We start from the raw sequence: 15,586 nt of genomic DNA on the forward strand, positions 1-15,586 counted from the left end.
GGGGGGGGGGGGTTACAGGCATCACGTGACGCATGTTTCTTGCTGAGCGGACCAAAATGGAATCTGGACAAAAACACACCACTTGTTGCTGCGTGCCTCTGGGTACCCCTTGTGTCACATAACTGGCGGCTTATAGTGCCAACACAGAAATTAAACACATTGTCTACATCATTAATGTGACAGAGCTACAAGGAGTCCATGTTGAGACATTTCATATTCCAGACTTTGCTCTCACACATCTCTTAACGAACTGTCATCGCTTAAATCGCCTCAGTATTAAGGTTACATAAGGAGCACAGATTATAACATACAATCCACCTGAAAATCCTCCACCTACCTTTGTTTATACTGGCCTAATGGGAGAATTGTATTCAGCCTGATAATAGAGACTTATCACCACTCTGATATGCTGGTGATAAACCAGAACCGTCCTCTCCTGTGACTGGATAGGAGGACAGTTGCTTCCTGTATGGTTTATTTGTTTAAGAGCATTCCCATTAAGGAGCCTTTTGGCCTTAACACACTTGATAAAGACCAGGGAGGGCGAGGAAGCTCCCCTGCAGAGCTTTTCACACGTGGCCAAAGGACAAGTGCACTTTCCTCCCTCGAAATGCTCCCCCGTCACAACCTTGAGAAGGGTCCTAGTGTTTCTCTGTTATGGATTATATTCAAGGAACTGAATCCACGCTGCACTGGAATGGTTGCTTGACTACATTTTCTGTTTTCGTGCAATCGAACAAAATGTCTGAGGCTTCTCGACACACAGAAACTCACGAAGATAAGTTTAACAAAACATCACAAACTCTGATTATATTTTTTCCCCCTCTTGTCCAGTGTAATCAATTAAAAAAATATATATAACAATTATTTGGTAGATAATCTACACTTCCAAATACATCATTGTCTTTCCCTCTCACGTTTTTGGAGATCCACTAAAGAGCCTTTGTGACTGACTCTCTATGTGTATGTGAGTGTGTCTGAGCAAATACTGTTTAGGGAGGTTGTGAGTTTGTGTGCTTAGCACTTCTCACTGTCACTTTGGAATAAATAAGTATTTGGCTGTTCTATTGAGTCCAGTGTTGACGCTCTTCAGTCCAGCGCCACTACATGAAGCCCAGCAGCCTAATCTTCCCACATTAACAGCTACAGTCAACTTCTACAGAGGTAATTAGATTAGATCCAATAATCTATCTCAGGTTAGAGATAGATTATGGAAGGCTTCAATGCATGAGATAGATTATAGAAGGCTTCACTGTTGTTGTTTTTTAGTCCAAAAGAAGGAGAGATATTCAGCAATGAGAGGAAACAATGCGCTGACTGCTTTTACGGGAGCTTTCTGCCTCCTGAAGCCTCACACAGTGCTTCACTGATGATGTTGTTTTGTGGGTGTCCTGACAGAAACTCACATTTGGAAAAGATATTGGCACCTCAAGTATTTCAGGTTACAAGAAACAGCTGCTCTCCGGTGACCCTGCCACCCTGGGTTGTGCCAGATGATTTTAAACTATGCTTGTAGTCAGACCCATAGAAGAAGCATTTCTCCAGGAGATGAGCGTAAAGGAGGGGAAACTTACATTTTCTGACGGCTAAACTCTGGCAAACTTTAGTCCGTGCCAGACTATTCTACACATCTCCCCAAAAGCGCTGAGGAGGAACCAAGTGAATGAATCCACAAAAACCGGCAAATCACAGTGGCTGAAGCGTTCCACATTTTGGTCGGTTTGTTAGTAGAAATATCATGCAACTTAATCACAGAAATGGTGAGCGAACAGGAAATGTAAACCAGTCAATTCATTTAAGTCAATTCTGCCAAAGCGTAAAACTCATGCACAATCACCTGGAGGGAGAAAGCCAAAACAGTCTTACCATCACTAATAGCACAGTTTTTACCACTTAAGAAAGCATTAAAGTGCTTATTATACTGCCGAACAATTAAACACAAAACTTTTCCGATCATGAATAAACATGTAATTTGTTATTTATCAATGATCGCCTGTGATTTCAAAAGCGAGTATGAATCATCAGCACTGCTTACCTCAGGTTAATGCAGGAATATTCAGCATGAAACTTTTTGACTCGATTCCCAGTCCCTTGGAAGAGCTCAGAGTGTACAAGGACTGTGAAAGTCTGAGTTTCCAGTAAAGCCTCCCTTCTCTCTCTCTCTCTTTCTCTCTTTCTCTCTGCTCCCTGGCAGACGCACTCGGATGGAGATGACTGAATTCTGCACAGAAACCGACACTTTATCCCGTTTCAGAAGCGCTTTTCCATAGACTTTTTTCTTCAGAGTCACTTTACGCAAACGGTGACAAAATTGAACCCCATGTTCGGCTATGGAGTCCCGCAAAGCGCCCTAGAGTTGGTTACACAGCCAATGTGGGAATGCGCACCCCCTTCTCTTCCTCCCTCCTCCCTCCCTTTCTCCACAGTCTGTGGACCACCCCGAAACAGGAAGTTCACTTTTTGTTTTTCTTGAAAAAGGACCACGCTGCTTCATTTTTCCCCTCAAAGTTAGCCACACGTTATCCACCCAGGCTGATATATATATATATATATATATGTTCAATTCCTCTCCTCTTTTGTTTGTAAGCAAACACAAATGCATTTACAGCGATATAGTTATATAAAGACATTACAGCATGCATATGTTTATAAAATACTTGTATGGACATGGCTGTGTCTATATAAAGTGCGTTCCTATCTAGTAATTGGGATAATCTATCTATAAATGTTTTTGTTTACTTTAATGGTGTAACTTCATAGCAGCCTCTCGGACAGCGTGTGTGGCTGGCTACGTGTGGGGATGCTGCAGATTGCTGCGCCTTACCACTAAAATCCACCACAAAACCTGGACTGGAGTTCCGTCTGCAGCTCAGGACCAGGACCAGTGCCACAGGTCTACAATATTAGATTTCTAATAGAGAACATACCTTTAATGTACCTTTAATATAAATCACATTTAATAATAGCAATATGATACACTAAGAAAATATAAGGTTGGTCTTAGATTAAAGGACTGCGGCGGGCCTCAGACTCTTAGGGTCCTACAATTCTGCGTGTTAATAATTTAAGTCATTTTAAATTTGTTGTGAGAATTTGCACCACTAAAGTACAACATCAACTTAATCAGGTCTATTATTTGCAATACTGAGTCTTATGACCATGTCTTTTAGTAGGGCCCTGTGTCAAAGTCTATGGTTCTAACACGGTTCACAGTGTTCTCATATTGTTTAATGAATTTGAGTTTAATCAAATTCTGAGTATTTGGCACATAGAGAGTATCAATTGTTCTCAGTTTCTGTGTATATGACGCTGCCATGTGTTGTCTGTTGTGTGTAATAGGAACTCGGAGGCAACAATGTGCACACACAATGTACAGAGGGCGGCAGGTGAGGGTTCAATAAGGACCAGCATCAAGTTTTTGCCTTTCTAACAGGTGAATCTGACCATGCTCGTAGTTTGTCCATGCCCTCTATGGTTGCTATAAATAACAAATAATAAAGCAGTGTCTGTTTTACATTGAGTCTCTATCGTCACATAGTTGTTTGGATTTTGGCTATGATTGGTTACCGTCTTAACCTTTTGCTGGGAAAATGCTGCCTGTGACCTCCACGAGTTTCAATTCCTTTTCCAACAGAAGAGGTCAATAACAGTCTTTCTCAAAGTGTTTTTTGAAAGTGCAGACACTACTGTTCTTACAGTACAGTTGATTAACAAATTATTGCTCTCTTAAATGTTTTGTACCATTTGAATGGTGAACTGTCGGTGGCTGGATCATTTACATTCAAGTTAAACCAGAGGCGAGGTAGTACTTTATGATCATTTTGTGTATTTCTTATGTGTTGTTTATTGTGTTATATAATGCACTAGCTCATCTCTGTTTCAAGGTTCATGTGTAATTCATTTTCCAGAAGGGGTTTGAATATGGTTTAAGGCATTTGCTGGCTCCAGTGTCATTACCTCTGTCTGTGTTATTCATTGATCTTCTGTATTTGTAGTGTTGGCAGTTCACTGGGGATCATGCTTTCGTTTTGTGGTTAACTTACAGTTTGAAAAGTTCCACTAGCGTCTTGCGAGTGTTTGTTATAAGCATGTTTGGGAGACCTTAATGTGTGTTGAACTGATGCCACTGGTACAGAATGTGTGAGTCAGCTGTGCAAATGTAATAGTCTTAATAATGTTGAGTGTGCAGTCCATAAGTGCCAGGAGGCTTCTCCATGTTCCTCTAAAATGTGTGTGGTCTCCAGACAAGTCTGTCAGTTTGGGGACAAAAATATTTTTTATTTATGATTCCCTTATATTAAAAATAGACTCACTCACACCTCTTGTATTTAGTTGTCCATATAATTTATAGTTTTTATGTGTTGAGATTTTGAGATATCCATACCTGAAATGTCTGCCATCACCCTAGCACAATGACAGCAATTAGAAAAACATTTGTGGACTTTAAAACAATTGTTTTTGTACAAAAATTAACAAATTAATATGTCACATTTTCAAAATGTATCTGCATGGCATACCACAGATACTAAAAAGAAAATGTGTTTTAGTTGCTGACCAACTAAAGGAGCATCTTTATATTAACATTGATAATTGTTAATTGTTAATTGGTCACAAGGTAGACCACAAAATGTAACAGCTGTCATTATTAGACATACACTGTAAATAATAAATGTAAATAAAATATAATATTTATTTAAATATAATGTAAATAAATGTAAATAAATCTAATAGTACTTACCATAGTGACAAAATGAGTAAAATAGCACAAGTTACCACAAGAGTTTGATTTTGTTATTGACAGACTTTGTTTCTCTATCAGAAAACAGAAAGTCCACAGACACGAAGCAGTTTTACTTCACAGCAACAATGAAAGCTGAGTCAAAGTCTGAACAGTTGGTGACCTGGACCAAGGCAAGAGTCCATTGAGAACATACGGCCAATGGTTAAATCAGATTTTGTCAATGAAAGTCGTGGGCTTTAGTCCTAATATAGCCGCTGCTGTAGCAGCCAAGCAGGAAAGTCTTGGATGTAAATGGGCCCACAGATGCTGGAGCCATATGCTTCATCTGACTGCAGAGAGAATCCAACACAGACTTGACTCAAGATTATCAATGGGAGGGGATTAAAGGTGAAGCAGCAAATCCTGTCTTATTTGACTGTGTAAGACATTTATGTTTGGTATTTCCATAAATTCATTTGAATGATCCTTTTTGGAATTACAGTTACACAATTTACACAATGCCCAATTATTATTTTGATTACCCATGACATCTGTAAAGTCAAAATTACAGTCTTTGTTGAAAGCTTTAACTGCAAAACTATGAATGACATGAAAGACACTAAATAATTGACACAAAATAAGCTGAAGAGTATTTACAAGTATTCATTCATTCAACCATAATATATATGAGTATATAAAATACTCATATTATTATATATATATAAAAATATATATAAATATATACAGTTTATACTGAAAACGTCTTCAACAGTAAGAGGTATGTTGACCAGAGGATTAACATGTAAAGCTGTTCTCTGAAAGGTGAATGAGAATGAAAGCTGGATAAACTGATTACTTTGGCCACTTGTGGGCAGCAGAACAATCTGAAAACACACAATTGACATGCAATAGCATTATCTAGTTGCTAATGCATTAGCAGACAGTTGACAAATATTCACTCTCATTTGAGCTCTTTTTGGCCTTCACCAATTCCTGAGGGAAGTGTCTCTTCAGCTGCTGAATACTCCACTATGTTAAGTATCTAGCTGCAAACCTTGTTTGCAACTCTGTTGTTTGGTGCTGGGCAGCTGCAGCTACAAACAACTTTAAAGTGAAGTTGTGTGCCAGGTCCGTCTGTGGAGCTCTAACTGTCAATACCTGGTCAACCCTTTGGCCTTTTTCATGAAGTTAATAGTCTAGTGTCACAGGCATCACAGAAAAAAAATCATCAGTGTTGCTATCTAAATCCTATTGAGGTACCATGGTTGATAACAGCTATTAGAACAAAGTATGTAAAAAAGTATGATTAAAAACATATGCAGTAGCAATATAGCTGAAATTCCTAGTAAGGTCACAGGTTTTGGTGTAACAACATGACAACAACATGATCCGAGGTAGACTCTCTGTAGGGCTGAAGAAAGCTGTAGAGTTGAATGAAAGAAAGAATGGCACGAAAATAAAAGTTACAGGTGTCTACCTACAAAGCTCGTAGAGGGCTTACAGCACTAGACAGATTAGAGACAAAGTGAGTAATGTAGTTAGGCATGTAAGTCAGACCAAAAGCTTTTGGCTATGACATTCAGTTCAGTTCAAATGAACATGACAACTTAGAGCTGTAAATGAGATCTGGCTTCACTTCTTATCACTTGTATTCCTGAAATCTGGCCTAAGCATGTTATCGCAAAGACCTTTCACTGTCCTTAATCCGTAGAAGCCATTAGGTAGTACTGGTGATTGCTTGTACTTCTGAAATACACTTTTATTTAATCAGCTGCGTGTTGTTGGTATGACAAACTGAGATATTCCCACAATTGTCTTGCCAGAATATCTACGGAATATGATGTGTAAACAGTGCCATAGCTTGCAAAATAAACAATAGCATTTAACAGTTGAAAAAGTATAATTCACATTTAATGAAAGTTAAAATAAAGTGTTTTGTGGGTGGAGGGTGAAGGAGCATCCAGGTTTAGAGTATTTGAGGCCACTGGAGGATACAGAGGAACGTGCATGCTAGCCAAGTGAGAGGGAGAGAAAGCATCTGTCACTAAGACTCAGGGCAGCTGGACACCATTCCCCCGTGCAGCAAAATCCACAAAATCTTTTACAGGATTTGTTTTTCCATTGCAGATGGTCCTTTGCACATGTTTTCTTCCCATTGGTCCGGGGTCGCAGGCTGACACCGCTGCAGGTACTACTTATAAGGGTGCTCTCTGCCTGCACTGGGTTTCACCTCAGGCCTTACACACTGAGGAGAGGAAACTGGAGAGGTGAGACTGCAGGGGATAAACAATACCAGAAGAGGGCTGCATGAATGCTTCAGTCACTGCAGGTTGGTCAGGTAAGAACTGCACAGAGATATTTGATCTATATTTATCAAGGAATCTAATGCACTGTGCATTTAGTGCAATTGTTTTTGCAATGCATACACATTTAAATGTCTTACATTTTCATAGTTGCTTGATATTTGCAGCTTGTACAGTGTTTGTGATGCATTTCCTATATAGTAGGGTTGTATGAGGTCACTTCAGTATGCTACTACATCCAGTCTTCTGGCATATTGCCATGCATTTGTTCAGTTAAACTGTGACATTACTGCATTTTTGCACCAAGATAAATTATTATAGATAAATATATTTTAATTCTAATTTGTTTTTACTTAAATGCTCTGAAACCAGAAAACATAATATAAGAAAAGTGCATAATGTCTGGGACTTTTTATTTTATTGGAAACAACCCACATTTGCATCACTCAAAATCTGCACTTAGCTATTTGTCTGACAAAGATGCCTATCTAAAAATTATTAAGACAAAAGAAAGATTAAAGATGAATGATATTAAGATCTTGTGACACTAACCAATATTCCCAATAACCACAATTTACAAATATCCCATTGCCTTTAATCTAATTTAATATACCCTTATTATATTAAACTACTGTAGAGTGATTCATGGCCTGTTCTCTCTCCACTGTCAAGTTAGTCTATTGAACATCTCTTCTTCTATGTTTGTGTCATGGTGTAATTATTATTTATTACCAAGGGAGTTCAACATCAAATAAATGGACATTAATAATTGTGCAATTGAGAGTCATAAATGGAATGGGTTTGGGTTTTCTGATAGTAGTACTACTACACGTGCCATTGTAATCCACAGTACCGGTTTGAATGGATTATGTACACTAAACTGTAAGACAATTTAAACAAGAGACAGGCTAAGTAAGGGCATTTTACCATTTGTATTATTATCTTTTTAATTATTTAATGATGAATTAAAGATGCAAATTTTAATAGACAGTTAGCAATAGTGAGTTTCTAACAGAGCAAATTGGTTACCTGCAATAACTTTGTGTGTTTAATTATGCATTTTCATGTCGAGTGCAATTTTGAGCAATGTTGCATCAAAAACACAGTAGGGTAAAAGTATTGGTAAAATAAAGAAAATATATTATATAGAATTATATTGTATCATGATATGAATGTAATATGTTCCTGTATAATGGACAGCCACTGCTATGTTATGTGCGCGCCAAATTTTTATGTGTAAACTTAGGTCAACAATAAGTGAACACAAAATGCATTGGTCAGTATTACAACAATGCATGCAGATGTAACTGCTGATATTCTGCATGCCTAAATAATTCAGAATATTCAGTGGAGAAAATTTGCACACAAATGTTGCAGACACATCAAGCAAATACAATAGATTTATTTTCACATTCCTTTTTGAGGCACCGTCACCAGAGGGCAGCATAATACAAGCCTGAGAACAGGGCAAACCAAAACATCATGAAAACAACACAGTCCCATAGTACTCACCATTTGAGAGGATGATATTATTAGGGTAACATTTACTGTGTGTACACGTCCTCTACATATTCATAAAACATTTAAATATGTGTGTAGAATCATACTGTATACTTTGATATAATGTATCTTATTTGAAGCATTCAACATACTGTTTTGTCCGTTTTTTCCTCCTGACAGCTTCTGACAGCAAACGGAACCACATATGTAAGTGCTTTTCTTAAAAGAAGTGGCATAATTTATGATTTAATATACTGCATACATATAGCATGGATTTCCATCATTGTAGAGTCAAATGTCAAAATGTTTTATTGACTTATTTGTTCATATATTTACTTATTTTTTACAGATATGTCATTGCCATCAGTTCAAGACTCCATATCATCTCAGCAAATACTGTTTTATGTGACAGGAGAGGCATCTTTAATGTCTCTTTATGCCCTGGGTTAGGTACGTAAGTGCAAACAGTAAACCTCTGTTTGTTACATTTTAAAGTTTACCAACTCAGTCAAAATGTTAAAATGATAAAGTATATTTTTATGTCATCTAGCTATGATCAGAACACAGAATATGCCTACGTTCACACTGCAACCCTCAGCGCTTTATTGCTTTTTGTAAGGTTGGTTATTTGTTAAAGTCCAGCGTCAACAGGTCATGGTCCTTAAATGATGACGAACATAGATTTAGAGTGACATAAAAGTCACATTAATTCTCATATGACTGTTCACTCTCAGGTCGCATTGCAAAAAAATCTGACCTGAATCTGATTTGGACCACAGATGAAAGTGGCCCAAATCAGAATTCCTTATTCCGTATATCCACTGAAAATTGTAACTTTTATCTACTCTTACCAGTTTTTTAATTTAAAAAAATTAAGCAATTACCATGTTAAAGATAATTAATGCTTAAAGCTAATGCTAATTGTTTTGTTTTGTTTTGTTTTGTTTTGTTTTCATTTAAATTAAATTAAATTAAATTATTGTAATTATTTACTATAATGAGTGATAATTTCATCAAATGCAAGCAAATCACTGCATTTAAGTAAATAAACTAAACATATGCTCAAAACTCTGTAGAAGGTCATGGCTAATACATCTGTAAGCTGTCACATTAAAAGCTGGCATACAATAACCTGATTGGATGGATTCTGTTTAGTCTTCCTTGACAGAATTAGGTCCCCACAGGAAATTGTGTGCGGTAAGACCTGAGTGACGGTGAGGGTGGAACAGCAAGGACTGTGACATTAATTCCCTGAGCTGTGCTGATGCAAGCCCATGCTGGATCATGAACTATTTAAATCCATCAGCCCTTGTTCTTATTGAAAAACACCTCACAGCCCACCTGTTTTTGAAGATACTGGGCTTCAAAAGTTAAAGGGTCTAAAGGAAAGATTCTTATCTCCAGCTAAAAAATCTCAAGGTCAGGGACTTTCTATAAATATATAATAATAATATACATTTTTATTGTTATTATTTATTTATTTTAATCAGAGTTGATTTTTAAGCCATTGTGTGTAGATTTAAAAAAAAGACTTTGGCTCCCTCTAATGGCAGTACCAAAAAATGTTGTCGTAGACGTTTCCCACATCCCCCTCCCACCCACAGATCTGATAAATGTGCTACAAACACACAAAAGCTTTGTACTAATTTATAGTCACATTAAAAACTCTTCACACAGTGTCTTTAAGGGAGTCTGGTCTTATTTCTGTATTCTAAATTTTGTAATTTGCCGCAATTATCACTGGCCACTCCCAGAAACCTGTCCTAAAAGCATAAAGGATTTGTTTGTTAACAAATGAATCAGTCTGTAGGGACACAAATATATTTATGTTGCCATGTCCGGACTCCTGACTCCAGACTCAGTTCCCTTCAGCACTATGGCGGTTAATGTCTTTCAGCAAGTTGTTTTAGTTTTATGGTATGCACTCCACAGGTCTCATCATTGCTAATGTCAGCCACTTCAGGCTGGCAGGTTTTCTGCAAAAAAGCTCTTATAGCTCTATAGTGGAGTACTTAAGATTTGGTATTTGTTGCGATTCAGCGGCCTACAATTTCCAAGCACAATTTACTTACACACCACTATTTGGACAGCTGTACATGTGCATAAGATTACATTACTTATGTTTCAAAGCTAGCAAGTCAACAACTTTGCTAACACGGCCAAACATAAAGCAAGTGCAACATAGCAAGCCAGCTAATATTAAAAGTGTAACAGCAACTCACCGTCTGTCTTGCAGCCTTTAATTTCATGCAGATCACACCAACAACTAAAAAAAACAGATACTCGTCCTGCCTCTTGCTCCGTCACTCTCTCTTTTTCTCTTCTTAGTTTCCTTCGTCAGCGTCCTCTTCGGTCTCTTTGCCTATGCCATGTTATCCGTAGAAGGTGCTGAGGTTGTAGTTTCCCGCTCACCCCTCACAAGTTCTGGCGACCATTCCAGTGTTCCCCATTGGCTCTCCCTGCCCCAAACCTGAAAACCTTCTTCTCCTGCAGGTGCAAAGCTTTTGTGCTAGCGGTGTAAACACCAACACCCCCCTAGTGCTCCAAGCTCCCAGTCTGGGCAGCATGGCTAACTGAGATAACTAGTTGGCGGTTACTTTAGCAACAAGTAAAACTATCTGTCCATCAGAAAACTCTGTAAATTACCTAGATTTGAGGGAGAACAGCTGGAGGACATCAGAGGGAAAACCAAAAACCATTTTCTTCATAATATATTTTCCAGTTTCACCAAAATCAGTGACATAGTTTGTGGTGTGTGATGCAGTCCAGTAAGTGTTATGCAGTTCCTGCTGGAGATCCTAACTGTTCAACCAAAGTTACATAGAGCAAGAACAAAGCCCAGAGTGGGAATGACAGAGGCAAGATTCTCCCTATTACAAGTGTACCAGCAAAGCCATTTTGAAGCTGTTATTTTAAGGTAAAATTGTTGCATAATGTTGCTATAAAGAGACAGGTATTTCCCTGAGGAGTTGGCAGATCATCATTTTAAAATGTGATTAATGTTGTGTTCCCTGCTGGTTTCTGCTGCCCCCAAGTGGCCAAAAAAAACTGTACAATGGCATCAACACTGTATGACTAATGTATAAGCATTGTATAGCATAGATCATAGATCACTGCACATCCCACAAAGACATGCAGTTCTACAGTGATTCAGTTGACAAAATTATGGTGAGAATTGGTCAGGTGGTGCCCAGGTTACACAGGAACAAAACATTTGGGTGCCACGCAGCACTTTAGTCCTAGATAGCAGCGCCCCTTGGCTAGGTGCTCAGCCAGAGTTGGGTGGGAAGCTAGCAAGGAATCATGTCTGTCACTGACTCCAAATATTTTGTACGGGTGTCTGTTTTGTTGAATCTCTCACATTGCTAAGCAATACTGAAGGAGCCACATTGTAGTCTGCGTCTACTACTAACTCTATACATTAAGCTACTAACCATGTCAGCTTGACATCAGTGCGAAGCACAGAAGATGGTTGTTGACCTGCAATGTGCCACGTCAATAAGTTTTATTGCTAACAGAATGTCTTAGCAACTAACTTGTTGAGTTGGGATAAATGCTAGTACACTTGACTGAGTTCTGCAGTGCCCAAACTCAACCCTGCCAATTCAGACACACAGTGAATAATTGCACCAGATTTGGCAAGATTTTGGAGGTACAGGCGTGGGATAATTTGGAGCACTTGGACTAGGTTTGGGCCAGTGTTGCCGCTTGCAATCAAACCAGTGTACATTGGATGATTCAGGCATGTCAGGCATTCTTCAGCCACTGTTGGACCAAGCCATTTTGGCTATCTGGCTTTTTGCTCACATTCGATGTGTTTTGAAAATGCATGTTTATGTTCTTTTTGTTTATGACTGTTGCAGTCTGTTTCTGGAGCACTCACCCAAGGTTCCATCTACTGATACCTTCCACTCCTTTTTGCCACATATTGAAAAGACAAGACGGTGCTTGGTCTTGGAGAGACAGGTACGTCTATCAAATTGTCGCAGGTGGTAACCATTAACAAAAACTCTTTGGTCATCAGTCCCAAAATCTATTGCTGACTCTGAACAAAATCAAGACGAAGAAAAGAAGAAACAATCAAGGGTTTTGGTGTATATTTGTCTGTTGTGCTTGTTTTAGCATTCATTTTTGGAACTTTAGCTATGAATATATATGAATATATAGCCATATCAGAAGTCACACTGACAGTTAAGACATCCTTTTGCAGTCAAGCCTAAGCTATCAGGTGAGCACTGCTGTCTCGAACTAGCATAAACCTGTCTCTATATGGTAGGTACTGCATATTGCATTTGATATTGCTGCTAGACATTTAAAATGTGCATGTTTTGATATGTTTAACACAAGACACTCAGGCGCTAACTCTGCCTTGCCTGGGGCTTACCAAGGATCCTTAGTATCCTGCATTTGTTCCAGGCTGGAGATAAATTGGGTTTTTGTTCTTTTGAGAGTAAGCAAGTATTCCAACTCTGGACAATGTCTGTTTTTACAGGATTCTGTGAACCTCAAAGTGCAGATACTTACGAGGCCACTTTACAGGGCTGTGTTGACACTGTCAGAACCTCTTGATTTTCATCTGTTGATCTAACAAACTTGTCTCCCTTCTTTATGACCACATACCATTTTTATAAGATGGAGCCCTGACAGAAACATAGTCCAATTAAGTTTCTAGCAACAAGCAGAGGCTTGGAAGATAGTCTAACTTCTAGCAAAACAAAGTGAACATGTTTGAATATTCTGGCATGCCCAGAACACAACACCTTCAGAAACAAGTTAATGAGTTGTATGTACACCCAAATCATGATAATCATTGAATTCATGAAAAATGTGTTTTTAACAAAGAAATAACAACATGAACAAATGAAGGACAGAGATTGAAATTGTTCTGTGTTGTTTGTCCAAGTATACTTCTGCAACTATATAGACTGTAGTCCAATTCACAGTGGTAAAAAAAATGCCTTTAAAATATCCCATATGGTCAGTGTTGATAATCAGTATCAGTACTTGAACTGATCAGTATTCTGTCCAGCAGCAGGGTAGAATACCTACTGTATAAATATGGATATTGTTCAAGGTTATTCAAGATATTGTTGCATGTGATTATAGGTGGTCTGAACTGTCAGTGGCATCAGTCTAAGAGTCCAGTCCTCACATTACTAATCATACACAGTATGTGACAGATGTTTGATATTATGTGGAACTTCATGTCAACACTAATAGTCATCTTCAGCCTTATTGGCTGCAGTTTTCACTGATGCACGTCCACACAGTAAGTCTAGTGCCCTCTGTTGACCGAGCTGTAAATAACCATAACTGCAGTCACTATTACTACATTTAAATCTCTCTTTCTGTGCTGATTGTCTTAGAACTGTGATAAGCAAGAAGTTGATGAGGTGTTTATGACACATCAGACAAATGTCCAGATATGACATGTTTGGACTGTTTTGGACCTTCAAGATGGACACATTTACTTTCCATTAAAGGCAATTCTTGTACAAGTTACAGATTATTATGAAATTACCTTTACTGTGTCCGTCAATCTTACAACTCAAATATTTGTTGTGCTGGTCTCAAGCAGTAGATGATCTTGGATTTGGAATTTCTTGGGGGTAAACGTGATGGAGTAAATGGCACAATCACAGTAAAGCAGGAGTCAATTTAATTGGATTTTTCCCTGTAGTAAATCTGAATACCCTCAAGCTTATTACTTAAACAACGCCACCAAGTGGCAAAAACTGAAAAGTAAGCGTCTGATGCTGAGTTTAGTAAACATTGGCTGTATACCAGCTACTGTACTTACAATTGTTTGGTAGGCCTTAGTAGACAGGCTACCTAACACAGTTGATAAAATAAGAAAAATATCACTATTATTTATGGCAGTTAGTAATAATCTAATCTATAATCTGATATTTATCACAGAAAGTGCACTTTTAACAATTAATGTTAAATATGTAATTTTCTTTTGTCAAAGTCGGGGACGAATGAGATTTTAAGATTTTGCGAAAGGTGAAATCATGAATGTACTATTTCTACAATGTATTTTATTGTTTCTTCAAAGTATTTTGTATATTTCAAAGGGTTATGGGAAACTATTCTCTTTTTGGCAGGCAGCCAGCTTTATTGGATTTACCTTACTGACTATAAACTATGTTCAGTGATTTGATATTACAGGTTTATCTAGTAGTTTCCAAAAATCCTTATTTGACAATGTATGCATATGCCATTTTCAAATATATACATTATATTACCAATAATATAATTATTCATACTTTGTTGAATTTTCTTTTTTTTTACAACTTGATTTATCCAGCAAAGACTATTGAAATCAAATGACCTCCTTAACAGTGGACACTAAGTCAAAAGCTAAAGCTCTGAGTTCACAGTAAGGATGTCGGATGTTGTTCTGTAACAAGGCAATCTGATGTAACACATAGAGATATAACAGGTAACTAGGTCTGTCGTAATGGGATCATCCTGTGGGTTTAAAAGTTATTTGAAGTGCCAAGTACAAGAACAAGAACAAGAATGCAGACAACATTACAGATCCCAGCCCTTTGAAATGGTCCTTAGCACAAGAAAGGGGTTGACTTTCCAAACAAATAACATTTGTGACACCTAATTGATAATGAGGACAGCTGAAAACATATTGGTATAATCTAGGCTTTATTTCATTATAACAAGTTAATAGTATATACTCTATCTCATCAAGTTTTCTATAGATTCTACCCTTTTACAGGTTAGATACATACAGTACAGGACACCTAACTATAGGATGTATAACACATATTACATTCTTCTATAGATAATTATTGATGAAAATCCTGACATGAACAAAATAGATTCAAACTATATAACAGCACTGACTGTTTTGTATGTCATATGTCTTATATGTGAGACTGCCATAGAGAGATATGTCAGTCAAAATATTCCAGCTGTACTTCACTTTTCTTTGTGTAAACTGCATTATACCGGTTCATTTAGAAAGCTAGTCCACATCTTAGACTGCTAATTGAATAATTGACCTGTCCTCTACTTAGGGATTATTTTGACCGAGTCAACAGCG

General features: G+C 37.8%; 1 protein-coding gene across 1 annotated transcript in view; it reads right to left on the bottom strand.

Moving 5' to 3' along the window:
* The window catches only part of gli1 (GLI family zinc finger 1), a 48,228-nt gene extending 45,830 nt beyond the window's left edge, over positions 1-2,398 (bottom strand). Inside the window, exon 1 of the mRNA XM_035662635.1 lies at positions 2,036-2,398. The gene's annotated coding sequence lies outside the window, so the exon portion shown is untranslated. The remainder of the gene's footprint in view (positions 1-2,035) is intronic.
* Between the last annotated feature and the right edge of the window lie 13,188 nt (positions 2,399-15,586).

The sequence above is a fragment of the Morone saxatilis genome, unplaced genomic scaffold, assembly GCF_004916995.1.
Source record: "Morone saxatilis isolate NCDOM2014 unplaced genomic scaffold, NCSU_SB_2.0 Contig18, whole genome shotgun sequence".
Classification (NCBI taxonomy): domain Eukaryota; kingdom Metazoa; phylum Chordata; class Actinopteri; family Moronidae; genus Morone; species Morone saxatilis.